At 40.9% G+C, this 21,952-nt stretch overlaps 1 long non-coding RNA gene and 1 other non-coding gene across 2 annotated transcripts; one reads left to right on the forward strand and one right to left on the reverse strand.

Moving 5' to 3' along the window:
• The first annotated feature begins 1,762 nt into the window (after window positions 1-1,762).
• On the forward strand, window positions 1,763-19,365 carry LOC117509258. The gene is made up of 4 exons (XR_004560338.1): window positions 1,763-1,774; window positions 18,032-18,040; window positions 18,303-18,309; window positions 19,186-19,365. It is a non-coding gene; the product is annotated as an uncharacterized LOC117509258 (long non-coding RNA).
• On the reverse strand, window positions 9,510-9,582 carry trnak-uuu. Its single transcript has one exon. It is a non-coding gene; the product is annotated as a tRNA-Lys (tRNA).
• Window positions 19,366-21,952: the final 2,587 nt, after the last annotated feature.

Consider the following 21,952-nt stretch of genomic DNA (forward strand, 5'->3'; position numbering starts at 1 on the left):
GAGCTAAACTGTGGAAGTGTTGAGAGTCAAGCAAGGACAGCCGTGATGTGATTTTGTGAAGAACTGACCTTTTGAGGCATGGTACATTTAACCACTTGCAGAGGTGGAGTGGGGAACGGTTCACTTGGCTTTCGGTGACGATCCTAAGGGCATCACACAGATTAAGGAGTGGTACAACCGGTTTAAAGACGGCCGCACAACGGTGGAGAGCTAGCCACGCTCTGGTCGGCCATCAACATGCTGAAATGACCAGATCATTTCCAAAGTGAACGCTGTGGTGATGCGGGACTGTCGTGTGACTGTCCGAGAAATTGCGGAAGAGCTGGACATCAGCACTTTTTCAGCACCTTCCACTGTGACAGAAGATTTGGCCATGAAAAGAGTGGTGGCGAAATTTGTGCTGAAGCTGCTGACGGCGGAGCAAAAGCACCTCCGTGTTGAAGTCTCACAGGACATGCTGGACTCCGAAAAATAATGCCACCTCTTCCACAATTTCTCGGATAGTCACACGACTGAAAAGCCACTGAAAGCCGTCTGTATCTTCTGAATGGTTTCCACCTGGCTGTCGCCCAGTCTCTGGCAAAATTTGATGCAGTAGCAATGCTCCAGTCGTTCCGCCATTTTCCTTGCAATGAAAATCCACTGAGAGCACTACACACCACCTCACACAAAGGCTGCTTGCCAGCAAATGACGCAATCGACAGGCGTGAAAAAATTCACGCATGCGCACGAAGGTTCAAGGTTGGCTCATACAAGCACGCTTGATTCAAATCCATCAGGTTTTTGCAAAAAATAAAAAGGTCGGATACTTTTCTAACAGACCTCGTATGTCAAAGTAGAGTCTGCGATTTGGTAGAATTGGAGGCTCTACTAGTAGAATCTCCGATTCTGTCAAGCCATTCATTATCATGACAAGATAATATCTAGACATAGAATGACAGCAATACCTTACTGAGGAAATTAGAAAAATATCTGTCATATTAACTTCACATTAGAGCCACACCATGCTGAAGTGATCACAGTAAGAAAGTAGGAACTTGTAGTCAACTGAAACTAGTACAGTTTCCGATGGGAGATTCTGCAAGTAGAATCTCTGATTCTACCGAATCACAAACTCTACTTTGACATATATATTTGAGCCTGTATGTATAATTTTGACCCTGTCTGGTTAGAGAAGATCCATATGGAATTCAAACGTGTGCACCCAGTTATTGTTTTTTTTTCAAGTCATACATGATGTATACTATACAATCATTCCACCCTAGCAAAAAACAAAAACAAAACAGTTTAGACATAATTAAAAGCCCAAAATGACCATGACATCCATGCCCATGAAGAGTGTATGTAAACCTCCGACCACAACTGCAAATTAAAAACAGGTCTGGTGTCTCACCTCATGAAGGTGAATTGTGCTCAGCAAATAACACTGCAAAATACTTCCTCCTGAGGCAGCAGACCACTCTTTGGGAAAGGCTGCTGTAATATAATAAAATGGCGAACATAACGCTCTATGTTCTAATGTAATATTGTAAATTATGTGCCCAACTGGGAACCAAATGGGCACATTCTTTGAGCTGGAAATTCTGTTTGTTGAACTTATTTAACAAACACTATTTTTCCTTTTAAAAAAGTCCTAAAGGGAATGTTCCCAGATGAACTATGGAGAACCGTGTTGTGGCATTTTTTGTACAAAAGTCCTCTGTCTTATGCCATGATATCACAAACGCAGGTGAGGTTGTGTAGGGTAGGAACCACATCGGTATGTTTCCATATGGTCTGATGTTGATCATATGGGAACATTGTGTTTGAGTCCCACCTGCCCTCTTTGGAACACTGTTTTGTGACCATGTGAGTTTTTAACATCTTCCTATGATCATATTGGTAACACTAAGCTGCGGTACTTCCATAACCTACAGAGGTCATTTCAGAAACATTTCCAATGATCTGTAACAGCTTGTGATGTTTGTGACCTTTAGAGAACATTGTGCAGGGTCTCTAGAGCATCGCTCCCTAAATAGATATTTGTTTCAACAACACTGGAATACAAATACAGAGAAAAGGATGATAACATGTACCAGACAAACTCCATCAGCAGCAAGAATCTCAAATCTCTGTGACAGGGACGGACAGATTACAAGTCAAGGCTCAGCGACTCAGCGTCGGAGATACAGACATGTGGTGGTAAGCCATCTGAGTTTTTAAATTAGCTGTTTGAAATGAGAAAATCTAATCCTTATAGTGGAGGACATGAGTGAAAAACAACAGGATTCCATCAATAGTGCCACATCTTCACTGATTGTCAATAAAACATACTGTATAGCAAAAAAAAAAAATCATGACAGTACAGGAAGTTAAGCCGTGGTCACAACCCGCCGTACTTGCACGTGCGTGCAGTCTACTTGCAAAAATGTGGGCTAAATTTGGAGATCCGTACGTCGTAAGTACTGCCTCAGTACCAAATTAGGAGCACGCAGACACGCCGTAGAGGTTTTAGTGCATGTAGAACTTTCGCTGCGGTCAGGCTGCAGATTCACCAGCAGTACAGATGACGCACGTTGTGAGTACTGCCTCAGTACGGATTCAAAGCAGCAAATTTTCATTCAGTTACTATTGAATTAACCAAATCCGTACGTAGGCAGTACGGATTACGGCACTCACCACATACTATGGAGACCGACAGACTTGCATGCACAACGCAGCTTCTCACTTGAACTTAGACTTTATTGCCAAACGTCAGCAACACACACTCCACAGCTTCAGTCTGTTAACTAGCTGTAACTTTTCGAGGCAAGTAAACACTCGTACAACTTACCGCTGCAGGCTGGACATGCTCATGCATCGCCGACGGCGAAAAACACCTGCCGCTCCGGTCCCGCTGATAAAAAAGAAAAGCGACCCCATACACACACTGCTTTATTGTCAACTCTCTTTATCGTTACACTCATAGAGACGTGCGTTGAACGTATTCCCTCCCTCCTCTTGCTACTGCCTCCGTACGTTTTCACAAAAACGTAGTAGCCGTGGCATCTGCAGAAAACGTACGGCAAAAAAAATACACGGTGGGTTGTGACCGGGGCTTTACAGAAATATGACCTGGCCTTCCTGATGATCTATGACAATTTTCTTTTTACATTTTATGGAGAGAAAATTTTGCTCTTCTGGGTTTCAAGTCTTAATACCCCCATCACACTAGAGGCTGAATGAGCTCAAATTGAGTCCGAATGAAAAGTCAACCCACATTCGGGGAGTGTCGAGTTGCATTCGAAAATGTCAGAAGCATTCTCAGAGCAGTCTAAACAGTTGCGCGGCCCCTTAGAATGTTTTAATCATGTTCAAAACTACTATGGAACGGCAGTCGAATTGCCGTCTGACTGCATTCTAAACAAGAGCAATCAGAGATTTCTGATGTCCACCAATCTGGATCCGGATCACTTCCAAAATTTAATGGAGTCTTCCAAGCCCTAATATCTATCTATGGTGCAAATTTGTTGAGACTCTGTGAAGTACTTTTGATGAAACCCTTCAAAGCCTATATAAAGGGAAATCTTGATCCAGAATCCAGATCTGGATCACCTCCAAAATTCATTGGAGTCTTCCATGCCCTAAAATCTATATGTGGTGCAAATTTGGTGAGAATCTGTGAAGTAGTTTTGAAATAATCCTTCAAAGCCTATATAAAATGAAATCTTGATCTTGAATCCAGATTCGGATCCAAATCACCTCCAAAATTTAATGGAGTCTTCAGTGGCCTAATATGTATCTGTGGTGAAAAATTGGTGAGAATCCGTGAAGTAGTTTTGACATAATCCTTCAAAGCCTGTATAAAGTGAAACTTGATCCAGAATGTGGATCTGGATCCAGATCACCTCTAAAATTTAATGGCATCTTCCATGGCCTAATATGTATCTGTGTTGAAAATTACATCAAAATCTGTGCAGTAGTTTTGGCGTAATCTTGCTAACAGTAATCCTTCAAAGCCTATATAAAGTGAACTTGATCCAGAATCCGGATCCGGTCATCTCCAAAATTCAATGGTTTCTTCCATGGCCTCATATCTATCTCTGGTGAAAATTTCATCATAATCCGTGCAGTAGTTTTGAGGTAATCCTGCTAACAGGGAGACAGACAGACAAATAAATAAATGTCCTTGGTGGATGTAACAGTCTTATGGTGTGAAAACAGCATTCATGACATTCTGATCACGTTCAGGGGGATGTTCGGCATGTTTCCGCTGTGGCAGAATGTCCCAACTGTGCCTGAACGCACCGCGAGTGCACCTGGATTATATTTACTCCACCCACAATCGGACCTCACCCAATGTAAGTGCATTTGTCATATTCTCACTGCATTTTGACAGCTGTTTGAGGAAACCATAATGTGTTCCACCAACATTTGTACCACGTTCGGAGGCTCATGCATACGGCACATGCACAAATCAGTCAGAGCACAGTCTGAGTAGCCCGACGCTGTCCTCTGCAATTCTTATTCCATCCCAGATGTGGCACGAATCCGGGCGTTTGTGACATTCTGCTTGAGTTGGCTTGGCTCGTGCTCATTCGTACTAAGAGCAAAACAAACTGTTGGGAAAGTGTAGGTACACGGACCCACAACAGGGGGCGCAAATGAACGGACAATGGAGGAAGTCAAATAACAACACTTTACTGTTGTGAATGGGCACAACAAACACAACAGATTACAACAATAGACAACAAGTCAAATCACAGAAGGTGTCGTGTGGGCAGGCTCGAAGATAGAAGACGTCTGTCCAAAGCAGAACCGGAACCACACGATTTCCTCCGCCACTAGACCCCGGGAATACTGGAGCCGCCAAGTCCCGAACTCCCAGGTGGCCACTGCCTCCGCGTGTCGGACCTGGTACTGCTGGCGAGGAACAAAAAAAAACAATTAAATGTGGGCGCGTTTACACCCAGCAATCCACACGGCAGGAAAACTACCTCCACCTCTCGTTGGAAAGAGTCTGCTATATAATGCACAAAAGTCACAAAAGGTTACTGAAAAGATCTCACGGTCAGCTGAGAACGTTACCTTCCAGGTAGAACGATATCTCGGCAAAGAGGTGGAGACGTCGTCCTGCTGATGTACCCCTGCTGATCAGGTGATTGGTAACAGCTGTTGCAGGTGATGCGTGACAGCTGTCACCCTGGCTGCTCCTGTGAGGTGGCTGCGCCCTCTGGTGCCTGGAGCCCGCACTCCAGACAGGGCGCCCTCTGGTGGTGGGCCAGCAGTACCTCCTCTTCTGGCGGCCCACACAACACAAACTCCATGTTTAGCTAAATGCCACCCCCACTAGTGAGCGGGGTTTGCAACGTGCAATGGTACAAAACATATGGAACCAAATTGCACTCTAAATGCAAAGCAACACAAATGGGAGGAATAATCCATGTCACGTGACATACATAGCACCAATCAAGTGACAAGGATCCACTCAGTCGTTATATAAACACTTCTAATAACTGTTCATTGGTTTACTGTTAGTGTTTTTGATGGCCTTGTCCAATAGCCATCAAGTGTTTAAGCAGTGACTGTTTAAAAGGACTACAGCAACCACAAATGGATCTGTGTTACTGCCATCCCTATAATATTATATTATATTATAAATCCCTACATAAAACCTGAATAGATCCTTGTCATTTGATTGGTGGTTTGTATGTCACATGATATGGATCATTCGTCCCATTTGCCATTGTGTTCCACTGACCGTGCAAATTTAGTTCTATTTACCATGCAATTTTGGTTCCATATGTTTTGTACCATTGCCACCACTGTGCGCGCTCACACTAGCGGTGATGGTGCTTATCTTAAAAGCAAACTTGGTGAGGTTTGTTTTATCAACGGTGCTCATTCTTGTAACACATACACAAAACCCCCCCAAACAAATCCAGTATGCCATAAGCCTTCTGGAGGCATCTGCAGTATTCGCTGGGACGGCTCTACGGCTCTACCTGAAGTACAAGCGCTGTCGGATTAAGAGCTCTACAAATTTCTGTCGCGATTTTTCACTGGACTGAGGAAAGCAGACGGCAGTCTGTACACAAAGAAGTCAATACATGGCATCAGGTACAGACTACGTTGTCAGAATTGCTAGGTGTGATATAAAACAAATAATGACAGTTTTTTCATTCATGCAGTGAATGGAATATTTGAATGTTCATTGAATGGAACATTCCATTTTTCACCTCATGAAAGTTTCTTACCATTGCACTCATAAACATTCATTATTTGTATATGGGACCAGTTAGCCCACTATAGTGTTTACATTATAAATATTGATTAAATTAATTTATGTCCTGAGTGAGAAGATGAACCCCACAACATCTAAAAATAGCACCCAGATTGAGAAATGAGAAACTTCCCTTGTAAAGGTTACCTTTATTTTGACCACGGAGAAGTGTTTGACACAGACTGGACACTCAGTCTGAAAGACTGAAAGGTGTTGTATTAAGTACAATCTATCTCTCCACATAGTGGACAAAATAAAGTCCTGTCAGATGTCTATTATGTAAAAATATTGAGGGATTCAACCAGGGAAGTCCAAGGTATGAGCAAATGTGGAACATTGACACCCCCCGGCCTCCAAACTTGGCAATATGCACAAAAAAGAACAGGTTTGAGCTCTGCTGCCCACAAATGACTGTGTAATTACCCTGTTAATGATACAGTAGTTGGTCTATTCCAAACAGAGGTCAAGTTTTTAGGAATAAATACAGCGTGTACGTATTTCACCCTTAAAAATGTAACATGTAAATGCCTCAGGTCACAGTCTAAATTCAACAGCTGACAAAAGGTTGTTTTTTTCTGCACACATATTAATTTGAGCATGAAGCAGGCAGTTTATGAAACTACAAATGGCTGTCAGAGGGGCACAAAAATTGGTAACTTAAAATAAGACAAGATGTACTCATGGACATGAAAATTATAGTACATAAGGAGAAACAAAGTCACTGCCCCAAGCCAAAAGTCAAGAGGTCACGATTTGAGCATTCTGAGTGAAAGTTATTAAAATAATCTTTTAAAAATAATAATAATAAAAACTATAAATACAATAAATAAGTGACACGTAAGTGTTAAATGATTAAGAGATGTACTCTAAGTTATATATTTATTGATTCATTTGCTATTGTGCTGGAATTAAAAGGCACTATTAGTAGAAGACCTAGCTTAGACGTGTATGCCCATCATTTAGGAGACAATAATTCACCTGTTCAAGACACGATACAGGGATAAGTGCCAAAATCTCTATCCGGGACAAATGGCCCGAAAATGACCACGCCCTTTTTCTCCCGAGTGCTACTTCAAATACACCTGTATTTTCTAAACTGCAACAGCTGCAGATTGTCCAAGGTATCCAAAATGTTTAGAATGACCAGAACATGTTTAGAAGGGTCATAGAAAAGTGTAACATTTTGATATTTTAACAGAAAATAGCTAAAATAAGTGGGTCAACTTAAACAAGCACTTGCCAAATATAATGAAATTTTATTTTCAGTCATACTGTTATCAATGGAAGATTGATTTAAAGTGCAAAATACAAAACAAAGCTTGTTTCTTTAGCAGATCTTAATTCTTTTTTTAAGATTATCGGGTAAATTTCCCAACATGTATGCACATAATTTAAGCTCAGAAAGTTTAAGTTACTAAATATATGGTGATTCCGGACTGTATGTAGGTCATTTGATCTAATGTTTTCCTGCGCTTTTCTCTTAAAATATCAAAAATTTTAATTTTACACTGTTCTATGACCCTTCTAAATATGTGTTGGTCATTCTGAATGTTTTGAATACCTTGGAAAATCTGTAGCTGCTGCAGTTTAGAAAATACAGCTGTATTTGAAGTAAGGGCGTGGTCATTTTTGGGCTGTTCGTCCTGGATAAAGATTTTGGCAGATATCCCAAATTGTTCAGTGGGGTCATATTAGTCTAGAACTGTTGAGTTATCTTCTCCTAAATGATGGTCATACATGTCTAAGCTAGGTCCTCTACTATGTAACAGAGACCATCATTTTGTAATAGACTGTTGCAGCGCTAAATCCAATGTGGCAGTATCCGTGTAACAGCCTATTTAAAATCAGAATTGATGCCTTTATGGTGTCAAATCTCACGCGTAATTACATTCTCGCTGGGGAGGCCGAGATTTCATTGTCAGTGTAAACAAGTGTTTGCTGCAACTTGTTTGCAACATTGCATCATTATGGAGGTGACTTCAACCAAAATATGTATTTATGTGTTTAACTAAGATAATCGTGAGTCTTTAATATGAGTTTTATTAAAAAATAAATAAATTTAAAAAGCATGTTGCTGTTAGGGTTGTGTGTTTTCAGGTATCCTTAAGAAATGACTCGATCCATCGACATTAATAGCCTTTTTGCTTAACGATTCCCTTATCGGTCCTTCAGAGTGGCTGTTGTTTTTGGGGTGTTTGTCAGTAAATTCATGATCATTTCTCTGCATTGATTACAGACCCTGCATTTCTGCAGCGTGGCTTTGCTTTGAACATTGAACCAATGAAGCAGTGCTTCGATCTTCGATCTGCTGCTTCGTTGGTTCTTTGTTTTATTTTGCTTTATCTTAATTTTTCCAAGCTAAATCCCTAAAGAGCATATGTCTGTGCGTAATATTTACCTTTTATATGTTAAACCGACCTGTTATGGTCTTCTGAAACAGTTGATAGATGTATTTTATAACTTAAAACCGGGAGTGATGCTAACGTTTTAGCATGTCTATGGCATTTTCAATGTTAAAGTTAGCATTAAGATGAGCCATTATCAAGCCTCCCTCCCCAGCGCGCAAAGGATTCTGGGATACTCTAAACCCGTCAATAGGATGGGATTTGAAGGGAACATTTCATGGTCCATGATAGCTATCATGTTGAAGGTGATCATCATGGGTTCAAGTTTCGCTTGTGTCATAGTTGCTCAAAATAGCTATTGGTTAGAATGGATTTAAAACAGTGTAAGTGCTGTAAAGAGAAAATCCATCATCTGCCTTGGGTTTAAACTGAACTCCAGTCACGTAATTCATCTGAAAGTAAGTTTCCCTAATTACAGCAGTGTTATTGTGGATTTGTCAGCAAAACGTGACTGAAGTTTTCACAGGATTGGTCTCAAATTAAAGTTAACAGACAAATAAATAAAAAGAATGTTATGTCTCCAAAGTGCTTACACAGTATAATCCATGCGCTCTGAAAGCTAAACATTTACCTCATTATTCACTTTAATTCCTTCTTGTGGAAAACTATTTACCACCAGAGAAAGCTCAAAGGTAATGAGGAAGTCATTACACAGTGAGACTTTTTGTGTAGTTATTTGTCCACAAAATCATCTGGTGTGTGTTAAACACTGTGCTAAGTTCTTGCAGCGCTTTTCTTCTTTCACACATTTATATCTAAATTTATGTTGAGTCAAGGTTTTGTCTCCCAGTGTTGAGCGTTTTTTTAAACATTAGTTATTGCTCTAATTGTAAATTTTTGTGTTGTCAGTGACAAAACATACCCGCCTGAACAGGGACTTGAACCCTGGCCCCTCAGATTAAAAGTCTGATGCTCTACCAACAGAGCTATCCAGGCACTCATTTGATTATTGGTGAAACATTTCTTTATATAATGAATTACTTCCCCATGTGTCTTCAGTTATGATGTATTTGTATTTAAGGTGACAGTGGTTATGATTTTATTATTATGTTCCGATAACATAATATGTTGTTGAATTCAGAAATCACTAACAGAGTTTAAAATGTGACTCTACCCCCATCTAGCGGCCAAATACTTCTGCACATTTTTTGCTTTGGTGCTGCACGTGACAACGAAACACAATTGGTTGTGTGACATAATCCTTTTATCCCCCAAAAACTTTATTTCAACAAATAAAATAACATTCACACTATTATCAATTATAAGTAGAACGAGATAGAAAAGAAAAAATAAATTACATAATTACAAAAGTAAAGGGATTCTTTAACATTAATTCTCTTTAAGAAGTTCCTTAGAGAGAATGACAGTTTTATGACATTGGAGAGAGCCTATAAGCTTAATACTGCTTACATATTGTTCAAATTCAGCCATAAATCTGTGTAAATTGGAGGTCCTTTTCAATAATCTGAATATATGGATATGGAATTTACCAAACAATATTAAAAGGTTGATAATATATTCAATGGTTACATCTTGATGAACAAAATAACAGATTTACAATCAATGACAATAGGGTGTCTGATTTTAGACAAGATATATTTTTCTAATTTTTCAAAAAATTAAATAGAGCAGGGGTGGTGGCCAAGTGGTTAATGCGCTTGGTTTCAGTTCGGAAGGTTCTGGGTTCAAATCCCACCCCTGCTACATTTCTCCATGTAATGTGGAGCATCCGGTGTAAAACCTGTGCCAAATCAACATGCAGATCCACCTTGGATTTGCTGTGGCGACCCCGAGTGCAAACAAGGGAGCAGCCAAAGGGACTTACTTACTTTCAAAAAAATTAAATAGAGTGAATGCAATGATAGAATAAGTGTATTAACGTTTCACATTCATCATTACAGAAGTTACATTATTTTCAATATCTAAAAATTTTGAAAGATATGCATTTGTGATCCAGGTGGAGCAGAGATGGCAGGAAGTGACGTGGGAGATGGGTGCGAGATGCGGAAGAAACAAACAGTGCAGATTGGTACACGATAACGTGGAAAGATAAAAAGCAAAAATGCTACAGTTGTCTGTCTGATGGTGATTTGGATTCTGGTGATAAGAGCAACATAAAATGAGGCAAAGTGGAGCTGAAGGTAAAGCTGCAGTTTGTTTCAGCAGGTGTCCTGTCGAGATGAGATACCTCGCGCAATGGCACATGTGCAGCTGTCTCACGTTTAGCTCCCTGTAGCTCAAATGACAAAACACCCCGAGTCTGGGGAGCAATGTGAATAGATGATCCAGTTCATTGGGGAAGGCGGATGGCCTTCGCCAGACGAGGGGTGTTTTGTTTTCATACCTCAGTCATGTTTTTACAAAACTGATACGTTAAACAACATTATTAGTTTTTAAAAAGCTGGAGGCGAAGGTGATCCGTCCATATCTGTCCGCCATCCCCAACGAAGTAGATCCGGTCATATTGCGTTTTGTTTTTTATATCTCAGAAATGATATGTAAAACAAGATTAGAAATCATCATTTTCAGGCGATATCTTGGAGATTGAAAAGTCTGACATTTTGTTTTGGTGTGAGCAGATGACAAATTCATATTACGTGGCGACCGAAACAAAGATGGCTGAAAGAAAATAGTTCCACACAACCTGGATCCACTACACCTGATCCGGGGAGTCTGGATCCACTTGTAAACCCGAGGATCCACATCCAGCTGAGGTACAAACTCAACAGCTCTGTGTGTTGAGTTGACCTACCTATCATGTTTCAGTTTCAGTCACTGAATATATGACTCTTGACAAAGTGAGCTTATTTTGACAGGCAAATAAATGTAATAATAGTTTATTTGAATGTTGTAGTGAATAAAATGTTCTCACTATAAAAAGATAAGTATGGGTTGCCACAGACTTTACCTGGGCACCCTCTGGTGGCCGTTTTTGGCCGATGAAAACATCCTCAAAAGCAGCACAAAATACATGTAATTTGGTCACTTTTCAAATGGTTCATTTCAGCTCAGCTTGGTGTATAAATCTCATTGTTTCAGGCAATGACAGCTGTCAGCTGGCTGATAGAAGCAAGTTAGAGACAAAACAAAACCAGCTGATTTCAATAGACAATCAATGCGGCCCAAGCTTGTTTTCATCAGGCAGCCAGGCGCGGAAGTATGAATTCTCGCCTTCGGATTTGCCACTTCGCCGGAAGTGGTGTATCTCCGCACCACCCCATTCTTAACCTGGGGGCTATTTTTATGTCCACCAAGGACGTTATAAATCATTGGCATTTATTTATTTGTTTGTCTGTCTTTTAGCAGGATTATGTCAAAACTACTGCACAGATTTTTATGAAATTTGCACCACAGATAGATATTCAGCCATGGAAGACTACACTGAATTTTGGAGGTGATCCGGATCCAGATTCTGGCTCATGATTTCAATTTGTACGCTTCACTTTGTCAAATTTTGAGGATTACGTCAAAACTACTTAACGGATTTTCACCAACTCTTCACCTCACATTGGTGTTAGGCCTTGTAAGAGTCCATTAAACTTTAGAGGTGATCCAGATCTGGATTCTGGATCAGGATTTCCCTTTGTGGCAAGAGAACACAGCTACTCTGGTTAGCTGTGTAAGCTAACACCAACACAATGTCTTCCATTTGCCTCATCTTCCCTTCTCCACTGGAACCTGAAAAAAACCTGCACTTTCCACAACTGCTTTAGTGATTGCAGCCGAAAACAAAACAGTACACCATTTTCAGGTTATAATTCACGCTGTTTGTGGGAAGAGACTAAGTCCCCGGGCAGAGTGTGGGAGTGTCAGCACAAACCTTTTGGAGGATGAGCGTTTCAGCAAAAACCATTTTAAACCGGCAAGTCTTAAACCGGCAGGTCCGCTAGGTGACAGTGAGTATGTTTTTAAGTTTACCAAGCTGGGCTGAATGATTTGTGCTGAAACTCCCATACTCCACCCGGGAGTTCTCTGCCGTGTCCGTGCCAGCTGTCCCCAGATGTGGTCAAATCCCGCAATATCATGTAGGGATTCAAACAAGACGTTGCCTATTACTATGGCCAAGATAATCATGACAGTAAAAAATCTAGAGGTGTTGCTAAGATGCCAAGCTTGTGTGGGCATTTGTTCTCTTTTGGCAGGTGGGGGGACAAAAAAGAACCTCTAAATTGGTGTAAAATACAACATGCACAACATCTTAAAACTGTTGTGGTTAGAGGTCAAGACGGGACCGGACCGGTTCAGATGATGGACTCAAATGCTGGGAGCAAGGACGAGACAGGAGTGAACGAAAGGAGATTTATTTACAATAATGGATTAACAACGGATGTAATAGTAGCGGGTGCCTACAGAGCCAAGACAGGGCCCACTTGCAGCGGTGGAAAGTCGGGAGCTGCAGTGCACATGGAGCCAAGCTTGAGAGTTAGTGAGTGGGAATGAAACCCAGGAATGTGGTACAGGAGGGAGGAACGTTCTGAGAAATGAGAACAATGGTGAGTGATTACACTCATAATACTGGAAGCCTTTAACAACAGAATGTTCACAGGAAGGCTTAATGCAGGAATGTTCATAGTTCAGGAATTATTCACAGTTCAGGAATTGTGTACAGAGGTCAGCAGCGGCGTGTCTTATGATGCACTTCAAGTAAGCTTGACTTGGCTTCAGAAATGACTTGGAAGATCTTAGTAGTTCTGCATAACAGTTCATACAGGTCATACTCCTGCCAGAAGGAATCACTTTGCATCTCCTTCAGTGAGCCCAGTGAAGCTGTCACCACCTCACGTGCAGTGCACAAATCCACTGTTTGTGACTGCAGGATTGAACTGGCTGGCGTTAGTGCACCAAACAGATGAAGGAGAAATGTGCCAGCGTCGAAGAAGTTCTGTCTGTTTAGGTGGGTCAAAAAAACCACACGGCTCTCATCCTCTGCCACCTCACACAGGCGTCTCCTGATAGTGTCCTCACTGTTAACAATGGACTTGGTGACCTCACAGTGACTGGTCCAGCGAATTTCTAATAAAGTCTTCAGTGTGGGTGTGCTGTATGTGTGTACAACACAATGTCTGTGACAAAATGTTTTCAGTGCGTTGGACCAGTCAAAAAAACCTCTTCACTAAAGGCTCTGATTGCACTGCGTGAATTCCTGCCAAATGCAGCTGGTGACTGTAACAGTGGACATAAGGAATGTCCCTGCCACGTTTTTCCTGAAGTAATGCCTGCACCCCACCCCTCACTCCAGACATGACTGATGCACCATCATAGCATTGAGTGACAATATTATCAGCACTGTCAGACAATTTAGAGCATCAAGCTGATCCAGTTCAACCAAGCCAATCAGGTGTTCTTCTGGGATGGAACCGCGAACAAATCTGATTACGATTGTTAAATTGTCAATGTTACTATGATCCCTGGTGCCATCACATTTTATGCAAAACCACAAAAAAAGGAGAGTCCTGATATCTGGCCCTGATTTCCTCAAACACCATTTTCACCAATGTTTCAATGATTTCATTTAGTCCCTCCTCATCCGTATCCCTGTGATTGTGCCCACGCAGAGCAAATTCACTAACAGTGACAAAGTGAATGATTTCATCCATGATTTTAATTTGGTATCTGTTCTTTTCTACTTGGGTATGACCCAGCAGATGGACAATATTTTCCCCTGTCTCTGACCAGCGCTAGTACTCCTGTCATGCGACCATGGCCCTGGAGTGTGAGATGTTTGCTGAATTTTTGTAAAAGCCACTGTCTTTATCGAGTGCTTTTTTCCTATTAGTGTAGCCATGTTTATTAAATATGTTCTCACAATCCAAAATTGAACTAAATTTGTGAGCAAAAGCTGGCATTGTGCAGTACTGAATATTCAAGCCATGGTCAAGTCTGATACCATGCTGTGTTAAAACACATCTGAATTTGCCCAAACGGCTGCTCGATAACTGCTTAAAATGGGCTGAGATGGGCGATCCATATTTAAATCCAGAGGAGTGGACACAGCAGAGCCGGTGGCCTGAACATGGGGAGAACAGATGTTTTGAGGCCTAAACCCTGGCTTGGGCACAACGCTCTGCTCTGTGGTTGCAGGGCTGCTGGTAGAGACGGTAGTTACGGGAGTGGGAGCTGCTTGTTTATTAACGGGCCACTGAGGCATCTCTATTAGCATAATTTGGCAAATATTCAAAATGCTTGTGATACAGATGTTTGAAATATTGAAATGTGCTTATGATCTAGAATTATTGTTGCAACAACCCCAATGAGTGACCAGTGGCTGCGCCAAGGGGGGGGCTTAAGCCCAGCCAATAATAAGCCAAGCCCCCCCTCAGCTGCCCCCCAATAATTCTGCCAATAATGTGAATAGCGACTGACATATTTGTGGATCTCAACTGCAGTTTTGCGCTGAGAATGTCTCAATATTGCGTAACTGAGCAAAGTGATGAATGTGTGTGTTCGGTGATCCACCAATGCTGAATCACCCTTCACAAACAGAATTTTCAGTTTTGCAAATAAACATTTATTTTTAAAACACACACACAAGTTACAAATCAGAAATTTGTGGATCACAAAGCACATGTACAAATCAAAGGACATTTGTAAATTACCCACTGTGCATTTGCAAGTATTAATGAGACAAATTTAACTCCATACTCCAAAAATTTAGGTTTCCTAAATATTTATTACGGCCACTCTTAAAACTTCACTTATCTTTATTTATACCTATGTGCAAGTTTACTGAACTTGCAGTCATTCTAAGTCAATCAATCAATCAATCAATTTTTTTATATAGCGCCAAATCACAACAAACAGTTGCCCCAAGGCGCTTTATATTGTAAGGCAAGGCCATACAATAATTATGTAAAACCCCAACGGTCAAAACGACCCCCTGTGAGCAAGCACTTGGCTACAGTGGGAAGGAAAAACTCCCTTTTAACAGGAAGAAACCTCCAGCAGAACCAGGCTCAGGGAGGGGCAGTCTTCTGCTGGGACTGGTTGGGGCTGAGGGAGAGAACCAGGAAAAAGACATGCTGTGGAGGGGAGCAGAGATCGATCACTAATGATTAAATGCAGAGTGGTGCATACACAGCAAAAAGAGAAAGAAACAGTGCATCATGGGAACCCCCCAGCAGTCTACGTCTATAGCAGCATAACTAAGGGATGGTTCAGGGTCACCTGATCCAGCCCTAACTATAAGCTTTAGCAAAAAGGAAAGTTTTAAGCCTAATCTTAAAAGTAGAGAGGGTGTCTGTCTCCCTGATCTGAATTGGGAGCTGGTTCCACAGGAGAGGAGCCTGAAAGCTGAAGGCTCTGCCTCCCATTCTACTCTTACAAACCCTAGGAACTACAAGTAAGCCTGCAGTCTGAGAGCGAAGCGCTCTATTGGGGTGATATGGTACTACGAGGTCCCTAAGATAAGATGGGACCTGATTATTCAAAACCTTATAAGTAAGAAGAAGAATTTTAAATTCTATTCTAGAATTAACAGGAAGCCAATGAAGAGAGGCCAATATGGGTGAGATATGCTCTCTCCTTCTAGTCCCCGTCAGTACTCTAGCTGCAGCATTTTGAATTAACTGAAGGCTTTTTAGGGAACTTTTAGGACAACCTGATAATAATGAATTACAATAGTCCAGCCTAGAGGAAATAAATGCATGAATTAGTTTTTCAGCATCACTCTGAGACAAGACCTTTCTGATTTTAGAGATATTGCGTAAATGCAAAAAAGCAGTCCTACATATTTGTTTAATATGCGCTTTGAATGACATATCCTGATCAAAAATGACTCCAAGATTTCTCACAGTATTACTAGAGGTCAGGGTAATGCCATAAAGAGTAAGGATCTGGTTAGACACCATGTTTCTAAGATTTGTGGGGCCAAGTACAATAACTTCAGTTTTATCTGAGTTTAAAAGCAGGAAATTAGAGGTCATCCATGTCTTTATGTCTGTAAGACAATCCTGCAGTTTAGCTAATTGGTGTGTGTCCTCTGGCTTCATGGATAGATAAAGCTGGGTATCATCTGCGTAACAATGAAAATTTAAGCAATACCGTCTAATAATACTGCCTAAGGGAAGCATGTATAAAGTGAATAAAATTGGTCCTAGCACAGAACCTTGTGGAACTCCATAATTAACTTTAGTCTGTGAAGAAGATTCCCCATTTACATGAACAAATTGTAATCTATTAGACAAATATGATTCAAACCACCGCAGCGCAGTGCCTTTAATACCTATGGCATGCTCTAATCTCTATAATAACATTTTATGGTCAACAGTATCAAAAGCAGCACTGAGGTCTAACAGAACAAGCACAGAGATGAGTCCACTGTCCGAGGCCATAAGAAGATCATTTGTAACCTTCACTAATGCTGTTTCTGTACTATGATGAATTCTAAAACCTGACTGAAACTCTTCAAATAGACCATTCCTCTGCAGATGATCAGTTAGCTGTTTTACAACTACCCTTTCAAGAATTTTTGAGAGAAAAGGAAGGTTGGAGATTGGCCTGTAATTAGCTAAGATAGCTGGGTCAAGTGATGGCTTTTTAAGTAATGGTTTAATTACTGCCACCTTAAAAGCCTGTGGTACATAGCCAACTAACAAAGATAGATTGATCATATTTAAGATCGAAGCATTAAATAATGGTAGGGCTTCCTTGAGCAGCCTGGTAGGAATGGGGTCTAATAAACATGTTGATGGTTTGGATGAAGTAACTAATGAAAATAACTCAGACAGAACAATTGGAGAGAAAGAGTCTAACCAAATACCGGCATCACTGAAAGCAGCCAAAGATAACGATACGTCTTTGGGATGGTTATGAGTAATTTTTTCTCTAATAGTTAAACTTTTGTTAGCAAAGAAAGTCATGAAGTCATTACTAGTTAAAGTTAATGGAATACTCAGCTCAATAGAGCTCTGACTCTTTGTCAGCCTGGCTACAGTGCTGAAAAGAAACCTGGGGTTGTTCTTATTTTCTTCAATTAGTGATGAGTAGAAAGATGTCCTAGCTTTACGGAGGGCTTTTTTTATAGAGCAACAGACTCTTTTTCCAGGCTAAGTGAAGATCTTCTAAATTAGTGAGACGCCATTTCCTCTCCAACTTACGGGTTATCTGCTTTAAGCTACGAGTTTGCGAGTTATACCACGGAGTCAGACACTTCTGATTTAAAGCTCTCTTTTTCAGAGGAGCTACAGCATCCAAAGTTGTCTTCAATGAGGATGTAAAACTATTGACGAGATACTCTATCTCCCTTACAGAGTTTAGGTAGCTACTCTGCACTGTGTTGGTATATGGCATTAGAGAACATAAAGAAGGAATCATATCCTTAAACCTAGTTACAGCGCTTTCTGAAAGACTTCTAGTGTAATGAAACTTATTCCCTACTGCTGGGTAGTCCATCAGAGTAAATGTAAATGTTATTAAGAAATGATCAGACAGAAGGGAGTTTTCAGGGAATACTGTTAAGTCTTCTATTTCCATACCATAAGTCAGAACAAGATCTAAGATATGATTAAAGTGGTGGGTGGACTCATTTACTTTTTGAGCAAAGCCAATAGAGTCTAATAATAGATTAAATGCAGTGTTGAGGCTGTCATTCTCAGCATCTGTGTGGATGTTAAAATCGCCCACTATAATTATCTTATCTGAGCTAAGCACTAAGTCAGACAAAAGGTCTGAAAATTCACAGAGAAACTCACAGTAACGACCAGGTGGACGATAGATAATAACAAATAAAACTGGTTTTTGGGACTTCCAATTTGGATGGACAAGACTAAGAGACAAGCTTTCAAATGAATTAAAGCTCTGTCTGGGTTTTTGATTAATTAATAAGCTGGAATGGAAGATTGCTGCTAATCCTCCGCCCCGGCCCGTGCTACGAGCATTCTGACAGTTAGTGTGACTCGGGGGTGTTGACTCATTTAAACTAACATATTCATCCTGCTGTAACCAGGTTACTGTAAGGCAGAATAAATCAATATGTTGATCAATTATTATATCATTTACCAACAGGGACTTAGAAGAGAGAGACCTAATGTTTAATAGACCACATTTAACTGTTTTAGTCTGTGGTGCAGTTGAAGGTGCTATATTATTTTTTCTTTTTGAATTTTTATGCTTAAATAGATGCTTAAGTGATGTGTGTGTGCATTGATACCACATTTTAGAGGAGCATGGGTGACTAAAACATATACCTTGGTATTTATAAAACAATTTACTATATATATTGTTCATTTCGACGACATTTTGTGGAGCCCCTCCAACTTTGACCCCAGTCCCCCCTCAGCCCCCCACCCCAACAAAAATTTCCTGGCGCCATCACTGTGAGTGACTAGAACTCCAGACTAGATGCTATAGCTGCCTGGGCTCACTCAGTAACCAACTCAGGTTAGAACCACATGAGTCAACACACACACATGACAAGAGAGAGAGAAAAAGAGAGAAAGCAACAATCTGACATTTGCAACAAAATTAGCAAGACAAACCAGGGAAAAATACAGCAAACTAGAACACAACCAACAAGTGGATAGATGGGAAACAGCTCAGAAGGTCTGGACGATTCCAAGAAGAATCGGAAAAGGAATACAAGGACAAAAAGGATCTACACGGTGGCTTACAAATGGAGAACTTTGTTTTGATGGAGAAAGAATTATAGTTGGAGCACAAGATCAGGGACATCTAACAAATGGTTTAAAAAAAATGGCAGGGATCTCACAAAATGATCAATTCTGTCATACAGCTGCTGGACATTATACAAGCTGACACAACAAGATCTGGAAATATCTCCACTGGAAAGTATGCAAGGAATTGGATGTGGAAGTAGACAGAAACGTCTAGGAGCATGAGCCAACTCCAATTTCATCCAACGGAAAAGTAGCTATCTTCTACGACAAAGAGATCACAGCACGAAGACATATCGAAGGAGGTGCAATAAAACCTGATAATGGCATCTGGAAGAAGCAAGAGAAAACAGCCAAAATCATTGATGTAACAGTCCCCAGTGACTATGGCCTGAATAGGGCTGAAAGGGAGAAAATCACAAAATACCAAGACCTCAAAAATGACCTACGGACAACATTGTCATTGAAAGAAATACATATAATACCAGTTGTAGTGGAGCAACAGAGTTTATGAAGAAGAACCTTAAGAGATACGTACCTTGAGGCAATCCCTGGTCACCCAAGTGCCCAAGAGGTGCAGTTATCCACAATTAAGGGAACAGTCACCATCCTGAATTCTACATTCTACATGTGCCACATACTAAACTTCAATTTTTACAGTATTTCAATCAAAGAACTTCAATATTTTTCTATAGAGAAAAACACTATTCGGTCAAAGGCTTTCCCTTCATTATATTACATTAGTGAATTTTTCTGAACTACTTTGTTGATCAAAGCTTTACAGTTATGGCGGTAATGCGGCTCTCATGCCAGCCTTTCACTGGTGTCCAGCGTAAGCAGAGATATTCTCCATATGTAGGATGACAGTGAGTCAGTAACACGCTACCTGCTTCAGCTACGTAATTATTTTATCTTAATTTACTGTTTTGATGTATTAATAAATTGTTTCGTTCATGTTATCATATACACACTGTTAATAGTAACATTATTTTTTATTATTATTAGTAGTAGTTGTTGTAGTATTATCTGTATTGTTGATAGTTATTTTCTTTCATTATTACATCTATTTTGTCATTTGATTTTTAAATGGACCATAAAACGTTAAGTGTTTTCTGTTGTGTCTGGCCCCGCCATGCCTTGTGTAGTGACTTTTTGTTTCCACCAGATGGCGCCCTTCTGTTTTCAGCCTGTAGTATTTTCTGTTGTCCACTAGAAGGCGGTTGATCTGCACACCCGTTGTGAGTTATGATAGATTACCTGGGAGACTATTTAAGAACTGTTATTTAGTTAATCCTTTGCCAGATACTACTGTGACTTCCATGTCAGTTTCCTCTGTGTCTTGCCTAACAACTGTTTTGCCAGCCTTCTTGCCTCAGCCACGCTCAAGACAGAGATTAGAGGATTTATTCCTGACAGCTTCACTGTAACCTTGAACGCGTCTCCAGCTGTGTGCTCAGACGCTGAAACGCCCTGCAGCTTTTGCTCAGGTAATACCCGCTTGGCTCCTGTTCCTACACTTACACAGACTGTCTTCTCCTCATGTTCAGAACCACTCCGGTACTGCCCCTGTACGGACCTGAACCCTGGTACTGGCTCTCTGCTCCACACATTTCTGTGGGGACTCGTTGGCTCCTGGCCGGAGCGTGCCTGGATCTAAAATTTCAGTTAAGTCTGCCTCTATCTCTGTGAAATCCCGCTCTTGGATTCCTTTAAGGTAGTGACTGTGTTTGAGAAGAATACAAGAACTGATAAAGAACTGCATAAACCTTGATACCAAACAGTTGTGAATGATACTCAGCTGCATCCTGTTGCAGCTTAATTGAAGCTGTGCTCCCCCTGCAGCGCTTGACCTCTGACCTTGGAACACTATGAACCATTTCTAAGTTACTACAGACTTTTTCCCACATTCTGTATGCGCTCCTGTGTGAACTGTGACTGTTTACGCCAGTGTGTTTTTGTGCGCTCTACTCACCCCTTTTGTGTTCTCCTCCTCAGTTCCGGGAACCTGAAACTGTGTCCCACCTGGCCCCAGGACTATTTCCTTTTGAGTGCCGTTATTTCCCTTAAAGACTGGTGCGGGAACCTGCAGCTCCTTCTTTTTACCAATAGAGGGCAGCCACTCTTCCACACTACGGGAAACCCCCAGCTCAGCATCTTTTGATATTTATTTACGAGGTCTATTAGAAAAGTATCCGACCTTATTATTTTTTTCAAAAACCATATGGATTTGAATCACGTGTGATTACACCAGACATGCTTGAACCCTCGTGGGCATGCAAGAGTTTTTTCACGCCTGTCAGTTACGTCATTCGCCTGTGGGCAGTCTTTGAGTGAGGAGTGGCCCACCCTCTCATCGTTTTTTCATTGTTTAGGAATGGCTCAGAGACTGCTGCTTTGTTTGATCAAAATTTTTTCAAAACTGTAAGGCACAACTGAGTGGACACCATTCGATAAATTCAGCTGGTTTTCGGTAAAAATTTCAAGTTGAAAACTTCCACATTTCAGGCTCTGTTGACCCAGTAAGTCGTCAGAGAACAGAGAACTTTCAGAAGAAGTCGGCATTAGGAGTTTATTCGGACATTCCATTGTTAACGGAATTTTGTAATGAAAGAACGTGCGGGCAGAGTCGCATGTTGGGCCGGACCCGACCGCGAGGGGTCGCGACAGGAAAACACCTCCGTTGGAAACCTTAACGG

This window comes from Thalassophryne amazonica, chromosome 4 (genome assembly GCF_902500255.1).
Source record: "Thalassophryne amazonica chromosome 4, fThaAma1.1, whole genome shotgun sequence".
Lineage (NCBI taxonomy): Eukaryota > Metazoa > Chordata > Actinopteri > Batrachoidiformes > Batrachoididae > Thalassophryne > Thalassophryne amazonica.